The sequence below is a fragment of the Sinohyriopsis cumingii genome, unplaced genomic scaffold (assembly GCF_028554795.1).
Source record: "Sinohyriopsis cumingii isolate HCF-2022 unplaced genomic scaffold, ASM2855479v2 utg001770l, whole genome shotgun sequence".
Taxonomy (NCBI): Eukaryota; Metazoa; Mollusca; class Bivalvia; order Unionida; family Unionidae; genus Sinohyriopsis; species Sinohyriopsis cumingii.
In genome coordinates this window covers 236,836-258,699 of record NW_028316047.1, presented here as the reverse complement: position 1 = coordinate 258,699, position 21,864 = coordinate 236,836, and positions in this window count along the sequence as shown.

Below are 21,864 nucleotides of genomic sequence, written 5' to 3'. Positions count from 1 at the left end.
TCCATTTTGGAGAGTGGAGATTATGAACCAGTTACTTTAAATAGCAGATATCGACCAGAGCATAAAGTGACCAAGTGATCTGACGTAATTGTCATTCGCAAAAATGAATGTAGTATTTAATAAGGGGTATTCCCCGAAGGTGGTGCTACGAGAACCGGCTTCAAATGGCTTATGTTTACAGCAGACGTCAAAAGGTGCTTCCATGAGAATGGCGTAGAGACATGAAAAGGCGCTTCCATGCGAATGGAGTAGAGTGTCCAAAGACGCTTGCACGAGGTAAATGGTTAAATGAGTAATCATTTTTCAAGACGAGATTTAGAATGCAAAATAATGCAAGTTAATTTGCTCGATATTATTAGTAAATTATAATTGTAATCAAGAAAAAATAGAAAATATGACAAAAATAATACCATACTAATGATTGTTTTTAAACTGATTCTGAGATCCTTGTGCATAAAGATATATAGTGGAAACCCGCTATAACACGATAATTGGGGTCCAAAAAATTGGATCGCGTTAATATTGGGGTCGCGTTAATGCAGAGTTTTACAGTATTTTGCTTTTTTTCAGATAACAACTCACTGGCATGTATTCATGTCTAATGTGTACAATGAATAGGGTATCAACACTGTTTACTATCGTGCCGTCCTGGCATGCAGTTCATCTATAATGCATGCAATTCCATTGAAAAATTGCACACATATTTACAATATTCAATTTTAAAAAAATTCCCAGATCATTGTGTCTGAATTTAACTTTTAATATACAGCATGAACAGAGTATCAACACCGTTTACTTGCCATCTGATATCGTACCGTTGGGGCTTGCAATTAATCCATAATATATGTAATTTCATTGCCAAAATTGCATACATATTTAAACTATTCAAATAATTTTATCACACATCATGATGTGTCTGAATTCAATGGGAAAAATTAACAGCAAGATTAGGTTAAGAAAGACGAAGCACGTGTATGGTTCATTACGATTCAGAGTCTATGAACAGTGTCTGTACAAATTTCATACTTCAAAAATTCTCTCATATGCATTTCCGTGTACATTTATCCACTGCAAATTTCCAATAATTAATGTTTGTACGCCTATTCGTTTGAGCGACCACAGCAAGAATAATTAACAATCAACACATACTTTCAGTGTGCATATAACTTTTACTTCAGATTTTATGAATATCGAAATAAAAAGTGTAAAAACTACTATACTAATCACTATGCAAAGTGTAAGAATGACTTGCAATTGTGAACTTGCTTTTCCGTAATGGTAAAATATTTTTTAAAAAAAATTGAAAATGAAAACGAGTTCATAAACACCATACCATTGTAAAACCCGAGAACTAAGTGCAGTAGGCTTGCGATGGTCACGAGTCACGTTTATAAATTTTTTAAGCTGAATGCATGAATAATTTCATACATTGCATTTAATAACACTGCCAAGCCTAGCAAATATCTTGGCGGCTTTCGTCTTTTTTTATGTTTATTAAATTGTGAGAATCTTTTATCAACCACCGCATTGTCTGCTGCTTGGTTGTATATGCAGTTAAAGAAGAAACACACGTTCGCTATTGTGAGCAACGACTGTATACAGAATTCATTGAAGACAAACACAAAGACGACTTACTGGCTTTACTCATGGATCAGTAATAAGCAACATTTCCGATAATGTTTATTTTTAGCATAACACTCCAAGAACCTGGTGAAATTGTTAAATTTCAGAAGCCAAGCCACAATCGTATTAGATTTGAATTTGTACGCGAAATCTTCCTCAAAATGACAATAAACATTTTACACATTATTTCTCGTACTTTGAAAAAAAAAAAGTATTTTTCTGGGTACGAGAAAAATACATGCATATGTATTTAAAATTTCAGGAACAACAGCACGATTGCATTATATTTGAATTCATACATGATCACTTCCCTAAAATGATAATAAATTTTTTTGTGCAAAGTGCAGAGAATAAATTGCATTTGTGAACCTGCTTTTCTATAACGGTAAAATATTTTTATAAAAGAATAGGAAATTAATAATGAGTTCATAAGAAAACCCCATACACAGGTAAAACCCAAAAAATAAGTGCAGTAGGCCTGCAATGGTCACAAGACACTTTTATAAAAAAAATTTACATTTGAACACATGTACAATTTCATACCCTTTAAACTTCCAGCTAATAAAGCGGACATTATTTACTGGTCAACTGATTGCATCTAATAACACCGCCAAGTCCAGCAAACATCATGGAGGCTTTTGTTTTTTGATGTTTATTAAACTGTGAGAATCTTTTATCAACCACCACATTGCCTGCTGCTTGGTTGTATATGCAGTTAAGGAAGAAACACACGTTCGCTATTGTGAGCAACGACTGTATACAGAATTCATTGTAGACAATCACAAAGACGACTTACTGACTTTACTCATGGACCAGTAATAAGTAACATTTCCGATAATGTTTATTTTGGCATAACACTTCAAGAACCTGGTGATATTGTTAAATTTCAGAAGCTACGCCACGATCTTATTATATTAAAATTCATATGTGAACTCTTCCCCAAAATGATAATAAACGTTTTACACACTATTCCTCATATTTAAAAAAATGTATTTTCCCAGTACGAGAAAAATACACATACATGTATTTAAAATATCAGGAACCATGCCACAATCATATTAAATTCAAATTCATACGTGATCTCTTCCCCATAATGATAATACATTCTTATATACTATTTCATGTCCATTGAACAAAATATATATTTTCATGTGCGAGTGAATATACAAAATTTCGGGAGCCACACCACAACCGCGTTATATCCGAATTTGTTTCATAGCAGGGTTGCACTGTAATTCCGAGTTTGATTTTATTTGTTTTCTATTTCAGAGATATATATATGGTGATTAAGACGTACTGTCTTTTATCTGTAATTTGTTTCTTGCTTAGTTGCTGAGAATACAGTATGCCAGTATTAAAGATACTCAAACTTGATTCAAATGCACACAGGTGGACACTGTTTGGTACCCCCTGGCAAAAATCAGGTAAAAAACTTATAAATTGATGAATGAAATGATTAAGTTTTGTGCAGTTTGGAATAGCCTCGACACCTTTTTGTTTTTAAAATCGGTAGTCGGGTACAAACAAATTGTCATGTTGCATGCTTTTAAGTTGGAATCACTTGTGCCATTTTTAATTTCTTGTAAGTGTCAATGCAACAATGAAAATTTCAAAATAATTCCACCTCAATAAATGGACTGCTAAACAAAATAAAGTAAAATTACAAGCCACAACAACCCAATTATTACAGAACTGAAACTCTGAATTGGACTTACGATTGTCTCCTTTACAATCAACTTCATATCCCGCCACATAAACTTTTGTTGTAATGATGCATTGTCAAGTATCTAATAGTGCATGCGTCAAAGAATTGTCACTTCAGACATGCGTGAACGATATAGTAACAAGAATTAAAATACAAAATAACCAGGGAACTACTAGTACTAATATTATTACCCCTACTCCTACCTTGTGAACAGGGTACTAACATGAGCATATAGGTGTCAATGGAGCAAGCCAGGTGTAACTCACACCCAGTGCTCTTTTAGCCTAATATTAACAATTTGAACATATTCCTTGCATATAATGCAATAAATTAAGTAGTCCTCTTATTTAATACCATAAGTATTGCGAATCATTGTAGAAATAGCTGTAAAATCTCGTTTACCTTTTACATTCTATATTTTCATATAAATCATCCGCCATATTAGTTCAAATAATGATTACTTCTGTTCTCAGCCTCGTTTGTTTGTGTGCCATATAAGGACAGTGAGGCCTTATTTGGAAAAGTAAACAAATCGTAGTAAAATACTGGCATGGTCTGAGTCAGAAATTCTGTGCATTAACAGCAAACATGGTTTATCAGCAACTCTGAAATGCCACCAAGAAGTTATTATTCACCACTGATTGATAATAACATAGTGCAGAATATCCAAATATGGTCTGGCAAGCCTTACATAGAAAAGGGGTCACGGCAAGAGTCTCGCGTTATCTGTCACTGCGGACACATTCAGGTTAGTGTAACCATGCCAATTTATTTTATCGTGTAAAGGCTTAATAAATTCAAAATAAGCCAAACTTCTTTCACAACACAATTATACTTATGTAGTAGATTTCTACACTTTGTTTTTCTGACTTTAGTGGTGATTTTTTTTACTCTTTGTTCCGTGTATTCAAATTCATAAAGGGCCCCTCCTCTAACATTTTCAGCCACTAAACATTCAGTGATCGATTAAGGCCTATACTGCATGGGGACCAGATACCGCCAGCGACCACTTACCGCCAACGTCATATTTCTCGTGCTCACGTGCGCTTTTTTTACATTCCTGCATAAAGATAGTTTTGCAAGGCCAGTTTCCTTCATTCCAGTGAAGAAAAATAATTTCCAGCTATAAAGGTAAGAAAAATATTACTGGTGAACTCCAGTGACCTAAATTCGATTATGTAAATATCATGGGGGGGGGTAATTTTTTTCCATAAATGTCACTTTAGTACATACGTAAGCTCTATGACAAAACAATTGGATATGGGACCTCAGATCCATGCAGACGACATTTCTATTGAAACGTTTTAAAAACTTTTATTCATCCATAAATGTATCCTCCAAGAATAAAATATCCACTTGAAAGTCATTGTTTATAATATACACACCAAAGGATCTCTCGAACTTACACTACTATGACCGCACCAACAAATGATGTAGCACAGCATTCCTATACGAATGTAACTCTTGTCATGAGTTATTCCTAGTACAGGGGTCATCTCAAAACCATCTATTTTAAAAGGGATGTAACTGTAACAAAACATCAGCTTATTATTAATTTTTGCTTCCCATTTATTATCTCTCTCTCTCTCTCTCTCTCTCTCTCTCTCTCTCTCTCTCTCTATATATATATATATATATATATATATATATATATATATATATAATGTGATTTACAAATGAAACACTACATTGAATTAATTAATAATTTATTGTAGAAAAATGGCAAAGCGTTTAAAGTATCTCCAAGAAGATCTATTGTCTGCCGTCTCGTCTGTGAAGAAGTTACAGCTCACCTGTAGTCAGGCCTCCAGGGAATACAATATTCCAAGGAAGACAATCGAAGATGCTCTGAAAGGTCGATATTTGAAACATGTCCCTGGACCAAACAGAATGCTGGATGCAACAGAAGAAGATGCGTTAGTATCATACATGAAGTATATGCTACAGCAAGGTTTCCCAATGACATGGGCTATTGCTAGAGGGTATATCATATCCATTATGAAGAAAAATGAAAGAACATCTCTATTCAGCTGCGAGAAAGGTCCCTCAAATAAATGGTTTGGAAAGTTTTTCAGCCGACATCCAGAACTCAGAGAGAGAGAACCAGAACGACTTGATAGGGGGAGGTCACGCATGTCCAATGAAAATGTCATGAACAGTTATTTTGCCCTTTTTGATGGACACCACAAAGAAACTTGGCTTAGAAAAGGAGCCAGACAGAATATTTAATTGTGATGAGACTGGTTTGAGCGGAAGGGAGAAGCCACGACAAAAAGTCATTGGCGTGAAGGGCCATCACACATATCAGCAAGCTCTGTTATCATCTGGACATATCATTGCCCACATCTGTATTGCTGCAGATGGTAGAGTCCTTCCCACGTTTTTAATTTTTGAAAAATCTTTCCCCCATACAGCCTATAAAGATGGTGTTCCAGGTAACTGGCTGTTTGGAACATCAGAGTCTGGATACATGGACAGCTATCTTTTTCTGACATGGTTTAAAGACCTGTTCATTCCAAATTGTGGAAAGATCGCCCATTGTTGCTGGTTATGGATAACCATGACAGCCATATCAACCTGGATGTAGTTAAACTGGCCAGAGAAAACCATATTGAGCTGATTGGACTTCCTCCACACAGTACACACAGTTTGCAACCTTTAGATGTTGGAATCATGGGGCCTCTAAAGATGAAATTCAATTCCATTTCTCTGAATCTTGGATTCATCAATCAGCATCAAACTATCAACAAAGCAAAGTTTCCAGTAATTTTGTCGTATGCAATTGATAATGTGTGCTCTCCAGCCAAAATTAAGGATAGTTTTATGAAGTCTGGCCTTTATCCTCTGAATCCAGATGCAATTGACAAAACGCAAGTTATGCCATCACAGTTCATCTTCAAAGTCAACTCTAGCCAGTTCCCATTGACATCATCCCAAACTGTCGCATTAAAATATCCAGATCTGACTTCCACATGTATAGAAGCAAAACCTTCAACATCTTTGATTACAACTTCATCATCTGCATCCAATTATTCTTGTGACAAGTGTGGATCTTACTTAGGTGGTAATCCATTAGTGAAGGAAGGCATTATTCCCGAAGCTTTGTCTGATCTTTTCCCCCAGTACCTGCAAAGCCCCAAACAGCAAAAAGAAGATGCATCACTGAGGCAAGAGTGATAACTAGTGATAAATTTTATCAGCATCTTCTTAACAAAACTGAAGAAGAAGAAAAGAGATTGAATGCAGGAAAATACAAAGAGAGGAAAGAAAGAAACAGAGAGAAGTAGAGAAAGAATATAAAGGAAAATACTATGGAAAGGGGAGAAAATCATCAAGCAAGAAAAAAAAGAACGATGTATGTGGGATATGTAACAAGGCCGAACCACCTACTATTGATGATGAGTCAAATGTAAATTGGATTTGCTGTGACTTATGTGAGAAATGGTACCACCTGGCCTGTGTTGGTTTAACAGATGAGGAAAATGTTGATGAAACTTACTTTATTTGTACCTATTGCTCTACAAAATCAAATTAAATTGAAGGAAATGCACATTTAATACATGTTTCAATTGACAATTTAAATGTTCATTTCAATGTTCATTTGTTACTTTTTGTTAACTTGTTTGTGAACTACTGGAGGAAAGAGAGGGAGCCTTTGGAATATAGAATTTATCGGTATGTGCAACCTACAAATATATACAACCCTCTCTCTCTCTCTCTCTATATATATATATATATATATATAAAAAGCTGTTTTAAGCTTTCCAATCACTGATAATGAAGATGTAATTCTTAAATGATGAAGAAAAGATTAAGTTTTTAAGAAGTTATACATACAAAGCAAATAATTACTGTAAGTGTAAGTGGTGTATATGATATCGACTTTAAGTTTTAAATAAAATAAGGTTTTGATACAAACCCTATTATGATGCTGGTTGTCATTGTGACGCATGCGCGATTCGTAATGTCGGTTTCCGTCAAAACTACTGAGATGATGACTATCGGTTGCGTTGGTTGCTAATTGTACGTGAAGTAGAATTTTTCTTTTGAAGAAAGTGAATTCTGCGGCATGAAATATGAATGTTTTGTTGTTATTATGCAGAAATAAATCATATCTCAATTTCTAATTGTCAATAACGGCACTGGCGGTAACTGGTACTGTCAATGCGAAAGAAGGGACTCGTTATTATGGTAACTTTACGTTATTCTGTAAGGCATGACTGTAAGTTTTTCATTACATTTTTCTTTTGAAATATTCGTAAAATAGGTAGAGATTAATTGGATAGAATTATAACTTTCAAATATTTCTAATTATTAAGAACGCGTTGAGAAACTTGGATAAAGTGGCGGTAACTGGTCCCTTGGCAGTAGCATATGTTGTAAAGGGGCCCTAAATCTAAATCTAAAAACATGCATTTTAAAACATATAAATGTGCTGGGCCCGTAGCATATGCTACTAGGATAATCCGGCACTGGTAACTTTAATAAAGCCTGCTTCTCATGACAGCTGGAGACAGTAGTTAATGACATGCGGCGACCGTGTCACCTACAGTATAGTACTGAAAATTTCCGTTAAGCATGAAACGTGCGTAAGATGACCGTTGTTATGGCCACTCTACTCAGAGTCAGGTTAGAAACTAGAGTCAGGTTAGAAACTATAAATCAGTGAATGAATTGACTAAGTTCCTTGCACTTTTTATCATATTACAGGTTTCCGTTATTTAAATCGGTAGAGGGGTACAAACAAACGGGTTTGTTTTATCATTTTATAGTTGTCAGTGTTTGTGAGCCCCTGGCGACAATCAGGGTAGAAATTAAAAATTGATGTCTAAGTTGTGTGCATTTCGTTATATCCCTGATGCCTTTTGTTTTTAATATCGATACAAGTAATGGGGTACAAAATATATCGCTATGTTGCATATTTTTAGGTTCGAACCGCATGCACAATTTTGAATTTCTTGCGAGAGGCAACACATCAATGAAAATATCATCGGCATTCCACGTCAATAAATGGTCTGCTAATGAAATAAAGTAGAATTACACACCAAAAAAAACCCATTGTTTTTAAAAAGAAACTTTGAACTGGACTTACAAGTCTCTGTTTTACTAACGATTTCATTCCTTTCCCGCTGCTTCAACTTCTTCGATGAGTCATTGCTCTTGGTGCAACAGCGCATGCGTCGAAACGTGCCATTTCCGGACATGCGTGAACGACAAAGTGTAAAGAGATTGTGTATGAAAATACAGCGGTTCCAGTAATATGTGTAAGCCCGGGTTTACACACGTCTCAAAAGTACTGGCAACTGAGACAGTCCAAATTTTAATTTTTTTTTCATGAAACATAAGAAATTAGCATAAATGCACATTTTGGCAAGTGACGACTTGAATTGGGTCCCCACTTGATTTTTAAGTCTCCATTTGTTGGTGTGTATTCAACATCTGGTCTTCACTTGGCAGCAGTTACAAACACACACACACACACACACACACACACACACACACACACACATATATATATATATATATATATATATATATATATATATATATATATATATATATATATAAATTGTAAATTTAAGACCAGTCTGCCATGAATTAGGTTGACTCTCCTAAATGACAACTTTTTTAAAATAATTTTTCTCAAAACGTAAGCAGTCTGTTCAAACTGTAGTATCATAGGGTCAATGTAAACTTCATATTAAAACCATGTATTAAAGTTGTTTGCTAACAGTGTAAATATTTTCGTCGAAATTATGTTGATCATAATTTTGAACTTAAATGTTTATATCACTTATACGCAAGGTCTCTGCCTAAGTGTTTATTCATTTTTTCAGGTGAATTCTTGTATAGCCTCTGCAAAATATCTCGTAAACGCAAATATTAAACAGTAAAGGCAAATAACAAACATAAAAAGCCACATCAAATGCTATATTGGTTCGCGATGCTACGTGGAACAACATATAGGCACTACAACAGTTGAGTTCAGTGGGTCAAAACAATTTGCAAATGCACTGACTTACGCTGATTTTGGGATTTTCATACATGTTGAAATAATATAAATATTAAGTAAAATATACCAAAAAGCTTAAAATACAAATGAGGAAACAACGCCTTGCCACCATATAGGTATTCGGGGAATGAAAATTCGGGCATTATAAGGCCAACGGTGCACAAAGAAGATGCGCCAAGAATTCCTTCTCTTTTCGATGGTATGGGTTTTTCACTAAAGGTTTGGCCCGTCGGTGCGAGAGACATAACAGATTCACTATGTGTCAGGCCTTTGGCCATGTCCCAGGGGTCTGCAAAAAACTCTCCAACCTAGGCTTTTTATGCAAAGAAATTAGGAAATAACTTTCTGAACGAAAACGGAGAGGGAACGATGACCCCGAAGCGGTAGATATACAACAAGAAGAGTAAGAAACACCCCAGACAGACACAACATAAAAGAAAAAAGTTACATCTTGATCAGAGCGCTATAAGCGTTATTATTAGAGATCGGAATATATGAAATACGCCCCCCCCCCCCAACACACACACACGCGAGAAAAAGAAACAGAAAATGTTATGAGATTCAATTAAACGGTATCACAAATGTAAGAGAGGACGATTGTGCAGAAGGGGACGTAACACGAGAACCGAGAAAAGACTTGGCAATGGAGAACCTTCAAGGGATTAGCTCCCCGATATCACCCAACCAACCAAATCAAGTATAGATGTAGATATATAAATATGTACAAGTGACGTTAAAAGATAATGTTGAGCAAATTGTCACGGCCGAAAAGAAACGTGGTGAACCTTAAATAAATATATAGCATAAGTTAAATGCGTTACAAAATGTCTAAGTAGAATATGCCCCAAAATGTAACATGTATGAACTCAAAATGAGGATTGCTTGTAATAACGTTAATGGAATAAACGTAACCCCTATTTTGTGCGACGACAGATTATGTTTTCCATGGTGGTCCCAGGTTAGTAATCAATGATGAAATCGACGCTGTTGTTTCCGTATTTGTTTAGAATAATCCAGAGAAACCGGGGGAGGGGTAAAACTAATCATGTCGCCCAAGTTCGAACAATGGGTTTAAAATTAAAAATGTGTAAAACTGGCATTAGTCATCTACAAGGTGTGTTTCTGGATTAATCACCTTTTTGTGCTACAGATTATGTTTTCCATGGTGGTCCCAGGTTAGTAATGAATGATGAAATCAACACTGTTGCCTCAACAAGGTTGATTTCGTATTTGTTTAGAATAATTTGGGAAGACCGAGGTGGGGGTAAAATAATAAGGTCGTCCAAGTTCAAAATAGGGGTTTTAACCAGGAACCTCCTTATATAAGACTAATTTATTCATAGCTATCGATACATTTATATTTGTAATTTGTACCTACTGTGTAAGTATGTTTAGTTTACATATTTGTATTGTCTATGGTACCTTATGAATAAACATGTTTTGTTTATTTATTTGTACGGTCTACTGTACATTATGTTTACGAATGTATGATTTGTTTCTCTGTACATCATACTTTACCTTATTGTTACGTGTATCTGGCTGGCTTTTCTGTACCGTCTATTGTACCTTATGTGTAAGTATGGTTTGTTTTCTTATATGTACTGTCTATTGTATTTATGAATAAGTCTGTTTTGTCAACTTCTGTGTATCGTGCCTATAAGTGAATTTACGTTTTGATTACTTCTCTCTACCGTCCATTTAAAGATTTGTGTAAGTATGCTTGTATTGCTTATCCGTACAGTATATAATGCCTTCAACGTATGCCTTGTGTCGAAGTATGTTTATTGAACTTCTATGTTAAGTATATATCTCCTTGCCGTCCAATCTGATCTCAAATATAGTTTGTACGCTGTATCAATGATATACCACGAGATGTGCAAATATTTCATTTCTAGACGACATGATATTTTTTAACTGCACACTATTATATAGGATCAATAAATAAATGCTTAAGAATGCTTTAACATATATTAATAATACTCTTAATAATAAGAATTAATGGGCCTTTGGATTATTTTCTCATTGGAAGATGATGTTTGGACGCCTCTAGGATAATTCAGTAACTTCGTCATTTTTGGGCTACGAAATATGAATAGGCAAGATTGACACAAAATCTTTAGCATGAGCTGTCACGTGGGGTATATTGTGAAACAATACTCATTATTAGAAGTAAATAAGAAAGGAACTGAGTAATCAGAATCATTCCAAATTTTGAGTCATTGACATTTATTGTGTTCCTTCTGTAGTTTACAGACGTGTTTATTGCTGTACATATATATTATCTAGAGGAAAGCAACAACATTTGTTTGGACTGCTCAGTTGAACTATAAATTACTCATCATTTGGTATATGCTATTATTTTGGAACTGTGGTTAATTTGTTTAAGTGGACGCCATCTTGACAAAGTCATGATTCGTGGCGGAAGAGCACAAAACTTGTTGTGTTTGCTTCTTTGACGTAACAGCAATTGTGAGTAGTTGTTGATACGAATGTTATAACTATTTCAGAGAAGTTAAAATTGTTTAGAAATTTAAATTTATTTTATTTTGGACACGTTCCTATCCATGCTCTTTTGATTTTGCATAATAAAAACACAAGGATTTCACAACGTCATCTAATGTGGGGAAAGTTATTTTCAATCCTATTCATGAAGGGTTAGAGTCCATGAAAAATGATGAATTGCTATAATTTCACAGACAGTATGATCTTCTATAGCCAAAATCATCTTTATTAAAACAAGAACTAAAAATGTATGGTTTCAATATTTGATAGTAAGGTATAAGTTATACAAAAGTGCTTTGAGTTTGATTAGTAAGTACTCTGACTTGCAAGTTATGGAACTGAAATAAAAATACAACTATGGAAAAGAAGTTACGGAAAAGATGTTGAGTGTAAAATAGGATAGAGAGAGGGAGAGACGAACTAAAAAAGAAGAAAAACGATGGAAATGAAAGTGAAAATGCAGAACAAAAAAGATATGCTAATGCAGGAGAGAGACAGAGACAGAGACATATTCAGAAAGAATACATATATTTGCAGATCAAATAGTAAAAAGAAGAGATGCAAATGAAATTGAAAATACAATAAGATCAAACTGTGTCATGCGAAGGGGCCGGACGAGGTGGGGTGTAGGTTGCGATGAGGTCATTACCAATAATATTGGGGCGCTTTGAGTGGTAGTTCGGCAACTAGCTGAATGGTTTCACTCGTTATTAAAGGTATTATATAGATACATTTGAATGGAATAATTACAAATAAATACAATATGGGATCCTTCTGTAAACAATTTCCTCTCTGCGATGAAGCTATACATTTACATGTATGATTCTATATTGAACAGTGTAGACCTAAATGCAAGTCTTGCGGATTTTTGTCTTCCAACTGTTGAGTGTTGAATTCCGTTTTTCATTGCCACCTACTTTCTCCGCACTTCGAACAAATTCGTATGTGTTTTTCTCACGTTTTTCCTTTGGGCGCGGTATGATAACCACACCGAAGTAGCTGACACAGGATGGTATGATGGCATGATTCCATCCCCTGTCCTTTCAGTAGTGAATTCGATATGATAACCACTGAGCAAAGTCCATTCTTGTTAAACGCTCTCTCTCTTTCTCTGAATTGTTCAGAGTGGTCCTTGTATGTAATCCCGAATAACTTAGTAATCGTGGTAATGACAGACCATAAAGTCAATAAATGGGTAAACAATAGTTATTGCTAGATTAATGTGTACGGCCTTAGAGCTAGTGCTGAATGAATATCCGAATATTTGATTTGGAATAATTATAGGGAATGTTCGAATTATTCAAAATTGGCATATAAATGGTGTTTCTTTGTTTTTGTTTCGTGTACTGTGTATGTGTGAGTGCTTGGGGTGACATCATGTTTCGGAGCATTTATAAAAATAAAACACGAAAGATGGGAAATTGTCACTAGGCAACTTTGATTTGATCAGTTTTCAGGAAAAGAGATTTTAATCGGTAGAATCACATGAAACATTCAAACACCTACCCACAAGGTAACCATCATATCAGACTTATGGTGCTTCGCATTGATTTCTTCGTCGCAATTTATGTTAACGTATAATAAGGCAAAATAATGAAAAACGTAGTGATTATATAAAAAAGCGAAACTGTATACATCAATAAACAAGACTTCCGAAGAAATCTATCTACTCTGGTCTGATAGTCATTCTTTCTGAATCAATTATAGTCAAAACCGTTTTCTCTTAGGTAACACTACGTCAATCCACATTGCTCAACTCGCCGATTATCATACGAGCTTGGAACGTTAACTCCAATAGTATTCATGTTTTCCAGTAATGACACATATGTGGTATTACCAATACGCTTAAAATCTGGCACTATACTCTTATTTTCCCTAATATCAGTAATGTAGATGTTAGAATTTAACCACTGAAATGAAGTAGGCCATTAAACATAACTTTGTAATATGTTAATTTCAGTTGCTTTTAAAATAAAGTTTACTACTCAGTTTTACCGTACATAAAATACGAAGCCATCGTTGCATGCAAATATTGCAGTTTGAGCAGGGATACCGTCACTTTTTATTGCTATGCTTTGCTGAAGAAAACAAATTCAAGCTGTGTGCTGGGAAATTCTCATTATTTATCTAACCGAATTGTCTATTTCCAAAACTTGGTTAAGAAGGAACTATATCACTGTTGTGTGTCCGTGTTCAAGAATGTATGATTATTTATATACCCCCAAATTAAATTATTTTGAAAGTTCGTTGAAATTACACTAAACGATAATAGAGCCAAGCGATTACCATATTCATAGGCTTATGTGGCCAATAGTAATGCGTTCTCCTAGCATGTTCTGATGCCAACCCTTTTTACAATCCATAGGATTTACCTGGAGACTTCATCCGGTCCATGATAAGGTCTGATAATTTGTAAGGACGGTTATACGACCGTTTTCCCTATATTAAATTTGGCTGATATATGCCTTAAAATACAGTCTATTAAAATTTGTGTCAAGATCGCCGTTTATATCACTGCTGTTAAGCGCACGTTAATTATACGACCACACCATTGTATATCATTTAATGCTTTATACAAAATATTATATTTTTTAATATGTATGTATATATATATATATATATATATATATATATATATATATATATATATATATATATACACGTTTTAGGTGCGTTGTGGGCAGTCATCCCGAAAGTGGGTTTACGGGAAGGACGTGATATAGTTTACATTTCAAATCAAAATACGTATACATAGGTTGTATTTCTTACATAGTAATTATGTATATGTTGAAAATAAGTATATACACTTATGTTATAGTCCTATTCATGTTTTCGGTTCGTGGGCAGATATATACATTTCATGGGCAGTTTTGACCTTTAGGTTGAAGATGACAAAGTAACTGCCCAAAAATACGTTCACGAAGAACAAACATATAGCATTCTGCCCGTGAATACGGCCACGGGAACAATATATAGCGTACTGACCACGAATACGTTCACAAGTAACAAATATATAGCATGACTTTCCGGTGTGCGCGCGCAAAATGGTTGTCAAGACACGACGATAAACATTAATCTATTAAAGCATCCTTTGCAATGGCCAGCGTACATATAGCGGACGTGAGGTTCGTTTTTCACAGTTTGTTTGAAATAAATGGATGATTATATATCCAGTGTAACAACTTGTCTTGACAGCTTATGGATGCTAATGTTTGACATTTATTGTGAAGATGATTGTTCACTGCTGGTTGCTGAATTCGTAGCTTCTGTTAATCGATGCTATAGCTCAATTTAAGTCATACACTGATATGTTTAAGTCTGCTTGCACAGTTAACTATGCAGAGTTATGGAAATATAACAAATTGGTTTTAATAACTTTCAGAGTTTGTTTTACTATTACTCAATATTTGTTTCAAGTACTATAAAGGCTGTGATAGGTTGGGTGGCTTAGATTACAAATCAGGCCCTTCTCACTTGGGGGGGTGGGGGGTGGTTACTGCCCATTATGAATATTACTGGTCCTAGATGTCCAACCTGATATTTATGACATATAGGTTCAACATTTTACTGCCAGCAGAAATGGTGTTCTGTAGTATTTTTCCCAGTCAATAGTTTATGGATATATTATGTCATGTACTATGCTTATTTAATTCTCTCATCTCAGTTCAGACGTTACCATTGAATGCTATAATGTTCCCAGATATCCGGTATTCTTATACATAAATAAATTATATACATACACAGATAACTGAAGGTGAGTTCTCATTATTCCCTAACAATTGTAATTAGTGGGGCTGTAGCAATTGATGGTCTGAGAATTCAAGTTAACTGGTTCAAAACTTGGGTAAACAACAAACTGTTTTCTTCCTTTGACAGGCATCATAAAGTTTTGCATCTTTGTCTCTCTGATGACTGTGGTACACAAGTTACAGACTTTGCCTTAGAATGAGCCTGATTTTTGATACTTGTTACTGAATGGGGTGGGGTAGGGAAGTAACAAAATTATTAAAGGTGGAATGTATGCAAACCATGCTGGAAATAGATATGTGCCAACAACTGCAACATGTAAGCTTCAATCAATTTGGAAACTATAAGCTTTATCCTGTAAATATTAACAGTTCACACCCTGTATAAAAGATGATTTTGTGTTTGATTAACTGGAACTGTTAATTTATTATGTTAAGGAATTTATTGTTTTAACCCTAGTAAATGTAATATAATTAGGTCAAAAGTTCCAGTTTGTTTATTGTTTCCAGAGTTGATTATTGTAACTGGAAGAACCTGTTTCTAAGTGTTAAATGAAACGAAAGAGATATTGTTTACTCAAGTGATATAAAATAAAAGTTTAAAATGAACTGAAAGAAATATTGTTTATTCAAGTGATACAAAATAAATGCAAAAGTGTATATTCATTAAGAAGTGTATTGTCAATTGCAAATAAATGAAGATTTATCTTATTTTGTTCTTTACTTGTGTACAAAATTATACCTGGATTGGGCAATAATTACTTGGACTCCATTTGGAAAAGAAAAATCTATATGTCCTAAATACCTAATGTTCATATCATAATGCTCTTTTAATGGATGATTATGCTTTTCAGCTGACGTTACCATATTGCCAAGTGAACTAATAGCATGGCCTTCGGTGTGGCCCACTAATCACATTTGTAAATGAATTATGCATACAATAGAGAAATAGCTCTTAAAATATCTTATGAGTTGAACAATTTGTGTACACAAATAAACATGAAGTAAATCTTTGAACTTGTATGCCACACATGCAAGTGAATTGGTGGTTTTCATATGTAACTTGTGTACTCTTATGGCTTTTGTCTATATTACTTTTAGCCATTTCTATTCACACACCAGAACACAACCTTTTTTGTCTGATTCAGGTACTAATGCAAAACTTATTTCAGCTGTAACTGAAGTATACAGAATTTTTCCTGACGTTGAGGCTTACTGTGTAGACAGTATAGCTGTAAGTCATCAAATCAAATGGAAGACAACAGTGTACATTTGAAGAAAATGATATATACCCAGTACCATTTAGAGTTATCTTAAAGAAAAGTCACAATGAACACTGATACAAGTAGTTTTAGAAAATGCATTTGTTCCACATACATTTTAACTTAACCCAAAAGTTCAGTCTCTTGCCTAAAATTCAATCAGATGTATGCATTTATTCCATAAAACACAAAGATATAATGAACCAAATCATTTTCATTACTGAGTTAGGTAGTAGGCTATGTTAAAGAGTGCAATCACTTTATCGATTTTTTTTCCATTACATTTTTATTTATTATAAAATGACATTTCTTAGTGGAGTGCTAGCAACTGTAACTTGAGGAATATTTTGTACATGCTGGCCTAAGTGTCATGAATATACTGTGCTACATTTTGCTTTATTAGGTATAATACTATCATGAGACTTGCTTGATTAAATCCTGAATTTGTCAGTTACACTTACAAGTCCACTGGCAGAATTTAAAATCTGTGACAGTTTGGGAACTTTTTTTGCAGTAACTGCAAATCACTTTGCCTTCACAGTCAATGAATTCAAGCCATTGATAATTGTCAAACCATTGTGACTGAAAATGTGATTGTCTCTTAGTTGTGTCCTATTTGATAATTTTGCTGCCACAGAGTCTGGATTGTGTCTCTGAAGAAATAGTTCATCTAGACTCTGTTGCAGTATTACATTTTATATGTTCAATTTAATGAATTTTCTTTCTTTGAATCATTCTTATGTCATAACTTGCGAAAATAGTTTAGTTAACAATATTTATTCTAACATAAAAGATAACCTCACTTGACAAATCATCCTACTAAAGTGATCATGGCATACACTTTTATCTTTGAAATTCAAATATTGCCCACTCGTTAATTAACATAACTAATATTGCACATTGAAGGTGATCATATGTATCATCAGTTTTAAAAAAATAAAGACATAATACTATCATTTAATCACTGCATACAGGAAACAGACACTTGTGTCTGTAAAATGCCTTTCATTGGATTACGTTTGTTTATTAAAACCAAACAGAGATCCACTCAGGATTTTCTAGGGTAGATACAGAGAATATATTATGGTCATTCAGAACGCTATCAATACATCAGACCAGATTGTTTTTATTATTATTTAGGCAAAATAACTTAGTAAGTCAGATGGCAAACATGAGGATGGTGATAGGTTATGTGGAATTTGCATTGAATCATCTGATCCCAGAAGATCTGATACAATGTCACTGGCTGTAGTAATCATCAAGTGCAGTTGCACGGCACCATAAGACTTATCAAGATACCATAAGCTAGAAAAATGAAGAAAAAGAAAAACGATGACCCAAAGACAAATCCTGCAAAATGTGTGCAAAAACGATTCCACAGATTATAGATGAAAACTTTACTATATTTAGCTTCAAGATATTAATAAATTCGGATTACTTCCTCCAGTCTGCTACAGTAATTCATGCCCATTGCACTCATAAATTGATTATAGTCCTTGCAGTATTTTGTGTGGGCCACAATATTTTAATTGATGCAGCTGATGCTCCATTCTTCAGTTCAGTGTTGATTCAAACATAGCAATGTCCCTTTGGGATGTGTGCATAAATAAAGAATGCCTGTCCCTTCATTACCACACTTGTTGAATTTATCGTGTCTCTCTGAAAACTGTACCATGTGAGAAAGAATTTTATAAACAAACTGGACATAAGAATTGCTAGACATATACTCAGACCTGAGACTTCATAAAAGACTGCTTACTTGTGAGGCATTATTAGTGCTAGGGTTTGAGGTAATAACTTGCTATATGTTTGGTAAGGCAAAATTAGGGGCCTTATGACTTAAATTGAAACTGTGAAAAAACAAAAGGTTCAAATGCAATAAACTTTTGTTTTTCCTCATTTGTTATATTACAGTGCCATGAAAGGTCATTTCTTTTATCTTTTTAATCCCTTGCCAATTTTAAGTCATCATCACTAACCAAGTCTCTAAATCAATTCTTGGCATATTTAGCTAAAATGGTGTCTACTGTTCCATTATATCATTGATTGTTTAGCTTGCTTGTATGGAGCTTAACACCATTTTCAGGACATCATAGACTTTACATGGCAGCCAACATATTTATTGGAAGAAATCAACACACATAACGCTACTGGCAAGCTTTCTCATATACACACATTGGTTGGACTAGAGAGAGTTGATGAGTGATGTGTATGCCTAGACCATTCTATAATACAGGGCCCCATGATTGAATACAGCTTAAAGAAATTAACCCTAACTCAATTTCCTTGTTGCATTTAAATCTTAACACCCACCATGCAAAGTGACACATGTCTCAAGATTTTCAAATTTGTATATGTTTTGCAACTTTTAATTCTGAGTTGATGCATGTGGATGTGGAAATTCAGTTACTGAATACTTAGCTACTTATATAAGGAGCTCTCACACTGGTAAAAGCATGCAATTGGGATTGTATTTGCAAGAGGGCAATTAATTGTTCAAAATACTGTTTTAGCTAACTACATATGCGAAGGGTTGATGTATAAAAAAGAGGATCAAGAAATCCTAGCTGGTAAAGATAATTGTATCCAACTTGATAGAAAGTGAGAAGGCCTTTTAATTTTGTACAGCAGTTTCATTAAGGAACCAACTATAATACCATTATAAGTTTATGAGCAGCAAAAACCACATTTAGGACCAACTAGACATCAAAACCATATGCATAGTTCCGTTTACGGCCAACCAGACATCAAATAGGTCATCTAGTGAAAGCACAATGTCAAAATGACCAGCCATCTAGGAGAAGTAGCAAGGAAGGGGTTTTCCAGATGCCCATTAAAACAGCCATATTGGAGGTTAGATTGGCACTATTTTCATTTACGTCCAACTAGACATAAGAAGTCTTTCACTGATATGACGATTCATTCAGGAGTAGTAGTTATACCAAGATTTTCAGGATGGCCACATTGGTGGCCTTATAGGATGTCTGTACAGCACCATAATTCTCATTCAGGACCTGCTAGACATCAACATAAGTATTTTGTACACATGTTGACACGCTGACACAATTATCCATTCAGAAGTAGCGGTAAAAAGTTTCTTAATATGGCTACTGTGGCAACCACATTGTATGTGTGAGTGGCACCATCTTGTTTTTTCTTCCAGATATTTTCACACAAATATCATATTTAAAGATAACATGAATTCATACAAGATCTTGTCGGTTTATTTCATAACAGATTTTTCCCTCATATTAATATAATCTTTTGAAAACATTTATACATTATAGTTCTAGAAATTTTTCATGCTCTCAGAAACTATTAAAATCACAGCAGAAAGTGTCATGTTATATCTTTATTCAGCACTGAAAAATATTTATGAACTCTTAAAGTTTTTTCCCCTATATTAACCTAATTTAATGAAGATTTTCAGACTATAACCTTTCCATTGGATTTATTCTTTCAAACATGGCGTAAAAAGTATGTTATAGTAACCAATTTTTACATTGCCTTCACCATTGCAGAAATCACTATAATCAATTTCCTAGTAAAGAGAAGCCAAGAAAATAAATGGACAGTTAATATTCAGTTCAGGATCACAGACCTGAGGCAAATATGTCATTGTTAAATCAAACATTTTTATTGTGTTTCCTTAGACCTAAATATATATATATACTTGCTGTTACTCTAAACGAAGGCTGGTGATCCAGTTGATAACCTTTTGGGGGTTTTAAGGATGTCTTTAAAATTAAGGCCTTAAAAATGTTGAGATCTTATATTAAAAATGACAATTTGAGCCTTGCAGATTCATGTCCACAGGTGCCCAAATAAAAAAAGGGGGGGGTGCAAGGGGCAAGCTTGTTGGTGTGTTATAAAATAACTGACTTATCATCGGTGTACTGACAGGTGATGTGTAATTAAATCACTGTTGTAATATTAATAATGAGTGAGTCTGCACAAAGGAATTTCATACAGCTAAACTAGCTCAACAACTAGAGGTAATTAAGAAATATATCCACATTTGTGATTCTGTCAAATGGCAGATACAACAGCATCAGGAAGCTCAAGTGGCATTTACAGAAGGTAAAGAGCAGCTATACTTGTTATCTTTTTAGGGATGTGCTTGGATTTTGCCCTCAAGCTGGAGCAGTCATAGGATATATAATAAATCGCCACGGTCGGAATTTATCCCCAAGCTGGGGTAATCGATGAGTAAAGTCTTATTCACAGTCGGGGTTTTATTCAAGCTTCAGGTGCAAGTTTTTGTGCATCTCCATGCCCTTGCATAAAACACAGTTACACGTTTTTTATATAGATATTTTTCAGTTGTAGACAGGAATAATATGTATTTGCGAGTGTTTGAAATGAATGGGTTCATTATGAATTGAGTGGCACTACATTTCAAAAGCAAAACTGGATTGAAATGCAAGAACTGTAGTATGGAATTAGTGTTGGTTCTGGATCGTAGCATGGAATTGTGTGTGTGTGATTGGATTTTTAACGTAGCTTGAATAATTTTTCAGTCATATTGCTACAATGTCTGCAGTGTGGCAGTTTATAGTGATGTATAGCACTGGGGCATCATGCTGCAAACATGTAGTATGATGTTGCACCCAGTCACATTATCCTGACACCAGGCCGATCAGTCCTAACACTAACCTCTTAATGCTGAGCGTCTAGCGAGGTAGCTGTTAATACCATTTTTGTAAGTCTTTGGTATGACTTGGCTGGGGTTTGAACCCATGACCTCCCGCTTCTGAGGCGGACGCTCTAACCACTAGGGCACCGGAGTGGTCAGAATGGAATTGTAACAATTACAGTGGAAGCAATTTGTATTATGCCTGTTGGGGCATTCCTCACTGATAGCTGTCAGTGACATCATCATGGGAATGTGTAACAGCCACATTTTGTAAGAACAAGGTGTAGTTGGTGAACAATACAGACACTTTTCTGCCATTTCCACTGGCATCATCTCATATGATGTTATTTAAAAAAACTTCCTACAACATACTCACA